Source organism: Amphibalanus amphitrite, unplaced genomic scaffold (genome assembly GCF_019059575.1).
Source record: "Amphibalanus amphitrite isolate SeventyFive unplaced genomic scaffold, NRLGWU_Aamphi_draft 000044F_arrow, whole genome shotgun sequence".
NCBI classification, from domain to species: Eukaryota; Metazoa; Arthropoda; class Thecostraca; order Balanomorpha; family Balanidae; genus Amphibalanus; species Amphibalanus amphitrite.
The window spans coordinates 500,401-508,547 of NW_024881540.1; the positions used below are offsets into that span (position 1 = coordinate 500,401).

At 54.3% G+C, this 8,147-nt stretch overlaps 1 long non-coding RNA gene across 1 annotated transcript; it reads left to right on the forward strand.

Annotated features, from left to right (window-relative positions):
* The first annotated feature begins 4,930 nt into the window (after positions 1-4,930).
* On the forward strand, positions 4,931-6,961 carry LOC122377409. The gene is made up of 2 exons (XR_006255860.1): positions 4,931-6,337; positions 6,728-6,961. It is a non-coding gene; the product is annotated as an uncharacterized LOC122377409 (long non-coding RNA).
* Positions 6,962-8,147: the final 1,186 nt, after the last annotated feature.

Genomic DNA, 8,147 nt, shown 5'->3' on the forward strand with positions numbered 1-8,147 from the left:
ATCATCGACAAATAGTGATTTGCCGATAGATGGTGCGAGATTGTCGCCAATGTCATTGATCGCCACAGCGAACAGCGCCACACTGAGCACTCCGCCCTGAGGAATTCCGTTCTCCTGAATAAAACTGCTCGAAAGACGGCTGCCAACACGGACTTTGAACCGACGACCCGATAAAAAGTTCTTGATAAAGAGACCCATTCGGCCACGTATGCCGTACTTATGTACTTTGGAAAGTATTCTGTGTCGTAACACTGTATCATAGGCCGCCTCAATATCAAAGAACAGTGCTCCAAGGTGCTTCTTTTCAGTAAAACAGGTGCGTATCTCGGTGTCAAGGGCTAAGATGTGGTCCACAGGGCTGCGGTGTTTTCTAAAACCGCACTGGGCGTTTGTAAAAACACCGTGATGTTCCAGAAACCAGCTAAGACGCACATTGACCATCTTCTCCATCAGCTTTGATAGCGATGATGTGAGAGAGATGGGCCGATAATGGAGAGGGTCATGTCCCGACTTGCCAGCCTTCAAGATAGGAATGATAATGGCTTCCCGCCAGGTCTCAGGGAAGGTGCCAGTCTCCCAAAGCGAATTGAAGGTTGCTAGCAGCGCCTCGAGGGCTACTGCGGGGAGATGACGGAGCATGTCGTTGTGGACAGCATCCGGACCTTCTGAGACGCTGCGCAACGAGCTGATGGCAGACGTAAGCTCAACCATGGTGAAAGGCTCATTGTACACGAAATTTTCAGCTGTGCTGAAGTCCACGGCGGCTGGTGCAGGTCGTGAGGACTCTCCTCGGCAGCGCTGATAGAGTGCACGGCCTATCGTCTCTGCGACGTCTGAAGGGTGAGATATGTCCGTGTTGTTCACTCTTAAAACCGGAAGCGGAACAGAGCTGAACCGGCCTTCAATGCGCTTCATGCGTGCCCATATCTGGGTCGTAGGAGTAAAACGGTTTAAGGAACTTACGTAAGTGCGCCATGAAACAGCCTTTGCCTCTTTTAAAACGCGTCGGGCAAAAGCCCGCGCTTTCTTAAAAGCGATGAGGTTCTCAGTAGTGCCACTCCGGTCAAACTTTCTAAAAGCGCGTTTCCTGGCACGAATCGCGTCTCCGCATTCCTTGGTCCACCACGGAACAGGAGGACGACGAGGCTGACTCGACGTCTTGGGTATGCACCCGTTTGCGGAATCAATGAGTAGGGACGTAAACTCCTCTGTGGATATCACAGAGGTGTCGGCTCTGGATAGAACAGAGGCCTCTACGGCGGTCTGGAAATCGCCCCAGTCGGCCTTCCGAAGATTCCACCTAGGTGGACGGCTGCCTACTACTGGGGACTCCTGGTGCTCCAGCCACACCGGGAAATGGTCGCTCCCGAGTGGGTCGTCATGGACGAACCAGTTAAAAAGCTGAGCTAGCTGCGGGCTGGCTAAGCTCAGGTCCAGAGCCGATGTTTGACCGGAGGGTGTTGTAAAATGGGTGCGCTGTCCTGTATTTAAAATACAGAGCGCCTCATCGCGGATAAAAGATTCTAAAAGTCGACCACGAGTGCCAGTCGTGTCGCAGCCCCACGCCAGGCTATGGGCGTTAAAATCGCCCACTAGCAGGACCGGAGGTGGAAGTTCATCGACAAGTCGATGTAGCTCAACCACCGGGAGCGCTCTACCTGGTGGTAGGTATAAGGAGCACACGGTCAGTTCCCGGTGGTTGAAATCAACTCTGGCGGCCACCGCCTGCAGGGGAGTCTGCAGCGGCACCTGGCGCGCAGGTACGCTATGGTGAACCGCCAGAAGCACACCTCCATGGGCAACGGTCGGGGTATCTAGGTCTCTTCTAAAAACAGAGTAGCCCTTGATGACAAAGGTGACATTTGGCGCTAGCTTGGTCTCCTGGAGACCTAAAACAACCCAGCCAGCCTTCCCAAATGGGCCCCATATGGGCTGAAAGTGGGGCATCTGGGCTTAAGTGGGCATGGGCTACATGTGGGCTATTACCTGGGCTAAATCTGGGTCCCATATGGGCTGAGCCCCAGCAAACATGCCCACATGGGTCCCATATGGGGTGAACATGGGCCAGATGGGCCCACGTGGGACATGGGCTACAGATGGGCTACCCACATGGGCCCCATATGGGATAAAAATGGGCCAGGTGGGCCAAACGCATGTGGGCTGGATATGGGCATCCCATGTGGGTCCCATATGGGGTGAACATGGGCCAGATGGGCCCACGTGGGACATGGGCTACAGATGGGCTACCCATATGGGCCTCATATGGGATAAAAATGGGCCAGGTGGGCCAAACGCATGTGGGCTGGAGATGGGCATCCCATGTGGGTCCCATATGGGGTAAACATGGGTCAGATGGGCCCAGTGGGACATGGGCTACAGATGGGCTACCCATATGGGCCCCATGTGAGATAAAAATGGGCCAGGTGGGCCAAACGCATGTGGGCTGGAGATGGGCATCCCATGTGGGTCCCAGATGGGCCCACGTGGGACATGGGCTACAGATGGGCTACCCATATGGGCCCCATAAGGGATAAAAATGAGCCAGGTGGGCCAAACGCATGTGGGCTGGAGATGGGCGTCCCATGTGGGTCCCATATGCTGTGAACATGGGCCAGATGGGCCCACGTGGGACATGGGCTGCAGATGGGCTACCCATATGGGCCCCATATGGGATAAAAATGGGCCAGGTGGGCCAAACGCATGTGGGCTGGAGATGGGCATCCCATGTGGGTCCCATATGGGGTGAACATGGGCCAGATGGGCTCACGTGGGACATGGGCCACAGATGGGCTACCCATATGGGCCCCATATGGGATAAAAATGGGCCAGGTGGGCCAAACGCATGTGGGCTGGAGATGGGCATCCCATGTGGGTCCCATACGGGGTAAACATGGGCAAGATGGGCCCAGTGGGACATGGGCTACAGATGGGCTACCCATATGGGCCCCATATGAGATAAAAATGGGCCAGGTGGGCCAAACGCATGTGGGCTGGAGATGGGCATCCCATGTGGGTCCCAGATGGGCCCACGTGGGACATGGGCTACAGATGGGCTACCCATATGGGCCCCATAAGGGATGAAAATGAGCCAGGTGGGCCAAACGCATGTAGGCTGGAGATGGGCATCCCATGTGGGTCCCATATGCGGTGAACATGGGCCAGATGGGCCCACGTGGGACATGGGCTACAGATGGGTTATCCATATGGCCCCATATGGGATAAAACTGGGCCAGGTGGGCCAAACGCATGTGGGCTGGAGATGGGCATCCCATGTGGGTCCCATATGGGGTGAACATTGGCCAGATGGGCTCACGTGGGACATGGGCTACAGATGGGCTACCCATATGGGCCCCATATGGGATAAAAATGGGCCAGGTGGGCCAATCGCATGTGGGCTGGAGATGGATATCCCATGTGGGTCCCATATGGGGTAAACATGGGCCAGATGGGCTCACGTGGGACATGGACTACAGATGGGCTACCCATATGGGCCCCATATGGGATAAAATGGGCCAGGTGGGCCAAACGCATGTGGCCTGGAGATGGGCATCCCATGTGGGTCCCATATGGGGTGAACATGGGCCAGATGGGCCCACGTGGGACATGGGCTACAGATGGGCTACCCATATGGGCCCCATATGGGAAAAATGGGCCAGGTGGGCCAAACGCATGTGGGCATCCCATGTGGGTCCCATATGGATCACCCATGTAGGCCCCATTTAAGTTACTCCAAGAGCATAAAAGCAGTGAAAATGTCAGGTGACTGCAGGGCTGCGGAGTCGGAGTCGGAGTCGGAGTCGGAGTCGGTCGGAGTCGACAGTTGTGACCGGAGTCGGAGTCGGAGTCGGAGTCGATTTTAGAAACCCGAGCCGGAGTCGGAGTCGGAGTCACCGAAAATCCGTCGACTCCGCAGCCCTGCCAGGTCTGCGGAGTCGGAGTCGGGAGTTGGAGTCGGTCGGAGTCGACAATTCTGCCCGGAGTCGGAGTCGGAGTCGGAGCTGGTTTTTGAAAGCCGGAGTCGGAGTCGGAGTCGGAGTCGCTGAAAATCCATCGACTCCGCAGCCCTGGGTGACTGTTTTTCATGTGAATTTTGGACTCCAAGTACATCAAGTTCATACATGATGCCATATGGGGTCAATGTAGGCTGGCCCATATGGGTCCCATGTGGGGGCCGCGTGGGTCTCATATGGGGCCTACGTGGGCTTGCCCATATGGGTCCCATGTGTCACCCACTGCTATTCCCATGTGGGGCCCATATGGAAGAGGTGGGGGGCCATGTGGGCCCCATATGGGAACCATGTGGGCATGTTTGCTGGGATATGAACATTTCCTTTACTACAAAATGTTGGTATCTGACCCGTCACCTATCTGGGCTGGATGCGGGCAGCATGTGGGCAAACTGGACATCAACAAGCTGGGCACACCCAGCCGGGGCCCACATGGGGCCCGGCCGCCCACATGGACAAAATTTACTACAAAACTTTGTTAACTGACCCGACACCTAGGTATCTGGGCTGGATGCGGGCAGCATGTGGGCAAACTGGACACCAACACGCTGGGCACACCCAGCCGGGGCCCACATGGGGCCCAGCCGCCCACATGGGCAAAATTTACTACAAAACTTTGTTAACTGACCCGACACCTATCTGAGCTGGATGCGGGCAGCATGTGGGCAGACTGGGCACCAACAAGCTGGGCACACCCATCCGGGGCCCACATGGGCAAAAGTTACTACAAAACTAATTGTTAACTGACCCGACACCTACACCATATATAAACATTTCCTTTATTACAAAATTTTGTTAACTGACCCGGCACCTATCTGGGCTGGATGCGGGCAGAATGTGGGCAAACTGGGCACCAACAAGCTGGGCACTCCCATCCGGGGCCCACATGGGGCCCAAATGGGCAAACCCCAGCCAGCATGCCCATGTGGGCCCCACATGGGCAGTTGATGGGCATGGTAGGCTAGGTGGGCCATGGGCTAGAGATGGGCAAATATGTGGGCTGCATGTGGGCCCCACATGGGCTGCCCACATATTTTTGGCAGGCATAATGGTTGATAATGAGATTGCTTGCACATGTACGAGGGCATATCCAGGAATTTTGGTGAACACAGGCATTCACGCGGTGTTCCTGTATGGTGGGCTTAACATGGGCACTGCGTGGGCAGCCCATGTAGTGGGGTGTAGGTGGGCTGGATGTGGGCAGCCCATTATTTATTTTTTCATTGTCCAATGTGTATGATATTACAAGAAAAAAGAACTCGCTGTTTAGTCTCATGCCTCCAAAATACACTTCGACGTCGTGAGGAAGTCGCATAGTTGATCGTTTGTGAGACCAGCTACGGCTGATATTGGACAGTCAATGTTGTGATTGTGTCGTATGATTGTGTCGCCTGAGCCCGCCCCTGCGCGGGCGACCCGCCGGCGGAGCTCGGCCCACCGGACGGGGCCTGGGGCCGCCTCTGCACCGCCCGGGGCGGTGACCGGCCGACCGACTGGCGGGGCTGCGGCGTCTGGGCGGGCCAGTTGGCGTTGAGACTATGAGTGGTGTGCGTGTCCAATAAAGCCTTAATTCGGGCGGAACCGACACATGGCGCGGTCGGTATCAGCTCGAACCCGCCCATAGTGAGTACAAAGTGCGATGAACGAAAGTGAAAGGAAGCAGGAAGGCGTAGCCGTGGCGGCCGCGCCGCAACCACGACCGCGTTCGAGTCTCTTCGGAGAGGCGCGCCCGCAGCGACGCCAGCTGTATCGCTAGTTGGTCGAGTCGCAGCTGTGACATCAGGACGTAGTCGTCCCATCTCTCCTTCCAGAGGTAGAAGGCGTCACTGCGGTCGGTGGAGATGTCCAGTCGGTCAGGCCGGATCGGCTGCAGGCTCGTCATACCACAGCAATTACGAAGGACTGTTCTAGAAGCCCTCCACGCCAGCCACCTGGGGAAGGAGAAGACGAAGGCCCGCGCAAGACAGATCGTCTACTGGCCCGGGATCTACCGGGATGTGGAAAATGTCACCCGCTGCTGTACCAGCTGCCAGAGAGATATACCCGCTCAGCAGCAAGAGACCATGATGAGGAGACCGCCAGCGGAAAGGCCGTTCGAACTACACATCGACTTTGCCGATCACGCCGGCAGGAAGTACCTACCTCGTGGCAGTGGACAGATACTCCGGGTGGCTGTTTGTCGCCGACCTCGGTGTAAGCGTCCCCGCTTACACCGGTCCGAAGGACGATAGCAGGCGTCATGACGAGCGCACTCGCTACGCGACTAAGCGTAAATGGACGGCACGGGAAAAGGGCTTTCGGCGGTACCCGGCTTTTTGATGTCGTGTTCAGTAAGTAATGGTTTTATCTCTTTATTTAATTGCCCAACTCCCTTGGACACCTGATAGCGGATGTCAGAATAACAGCAGCACTCCCATTCATATGTTATTTCAGATGTCGTTAATTACTGTCCGATTAGCGAATTCCAAGCAGCCGACTTATAAAGCACTAATGTCCTTTGTGTCCATCATAATCGGACCTTGTACGTTTATTCTGCATCAGATTATTTCCTGCAAAAAAAAAAAAAAAATTCAAAGTTCATTTCTCAATTATTCAAGTCAAATCAGATGATGTTACTTTTAATGCAGGTAAAATACAGAATCATGGTAGAACACAGCACGGGCAATACACAATTCGCTTATGTGTCTGCACATTTTACATTGCTGGTGCTTATTTTACAGGAGCCGTGCGGCGGAACGGGCTTACCCAGGACACCAACAACGGCCAGCTGGAGGTGGCGCCACGAAAGTGGTTTACGGGTGCCAGGAACCGCGACGGAGGCCGCCAGGAGAGGAGACCAGCTGGAGTTTAAGCGGAGGAGCAGATGAGAGAAGAAGTCTAGAGATGAACAGAAGAGAGGAGAGAGTTTAAACAGCATTTTTGTGTTTATCGATAATATAAATATTGATCACTGACAGTTTGTTTTGTTGCGGTGGCGAACGTTCAGCAATGATCAGGGGGAGTGATTGAAATAGCAGACATCGATTATATTATAATCATATTGAAATTAAAGGGACCCTCCCACCTTTAAAAAAGTTTATGAATTGGCATGAAAGTGTTGTCGCTCGGTTCAGAAAGAGCGAAAACGAATATCTACCAAATTTCACCGAAAAATATTCACCGGGTTTCAAGATATTAGACTTTAACTTTTGTTTACTTTTTGGGATCTCCGCTGTTCCTAGCGACTTTATTTAAAAGTGCGGCATTTGTTGCGCGCAACGCAGCATATACCACCGCGTGCTACAAAACGTTTTAGTCAAACATTTAACGGACGTTCGAAAGCCTGATGACGTCATCAGATTTAAGTGCCTATACCAATACATTGTGGCACTTATTTGCACAGATGTCAAAATCAAACTCAAATTTCTTTGCGATGAAGTAATTGCTGGAGAAACGGTTTTCACGGCACTGATTTTCAAAGAACGTCCATCAAGATGGCTATCTCAACTCAAATCTAATGTTAAGGTGGGACAGTCCCTTTAATTGTAGGTTCTAGTGGGAACTAAGATGGGCTTTGGTGAATATTTATTGATTAACAAAAACGATGCTAGGGAGGTGTGAGCCAGCATGGGGCCCACCTAGGGCCCACATCTGCTGGCCCACGTAGACCCCATATGCTACCCACCTTGAGCCCATGTGGGCCAGCCCAGGTGGGCCACATAAGGTACCCATCTTGAGCCCATGTGGGCCAGCCCAGGTGGGCCCCATATGGTACCCACCTTGAGCCCACGTGGGCCAGCCCAGGTGGGCCCCAACATTTACCCAGGGACAAATTTATGTGGGCCCCACATGGGCTGCCCCCATGGGTCCCACCAAGTGGCCCACCTGGGCCCCATGTGGGGCCAAGGTAATAATGTTGGCTGGGTATGGGTCCCAGCTGGGTCCCATTTCGAACCCAAATGGGCTCCAGGTGGGATTTTTCGCTTATACCCATTTGGGTCCCGGCTGGGAAAGCCCATATGGGACCCGGCTGGGCCCCATATGGGTCCCATGTCGAACCCACATGGGCCCCATGTGGGATTTTTCGCTTATACCCATGTGGGTCCCGGCTGGGAAAGCCCATGTGGGACCCATATGTGCCCCGGCTGGGCCCCATTTGGG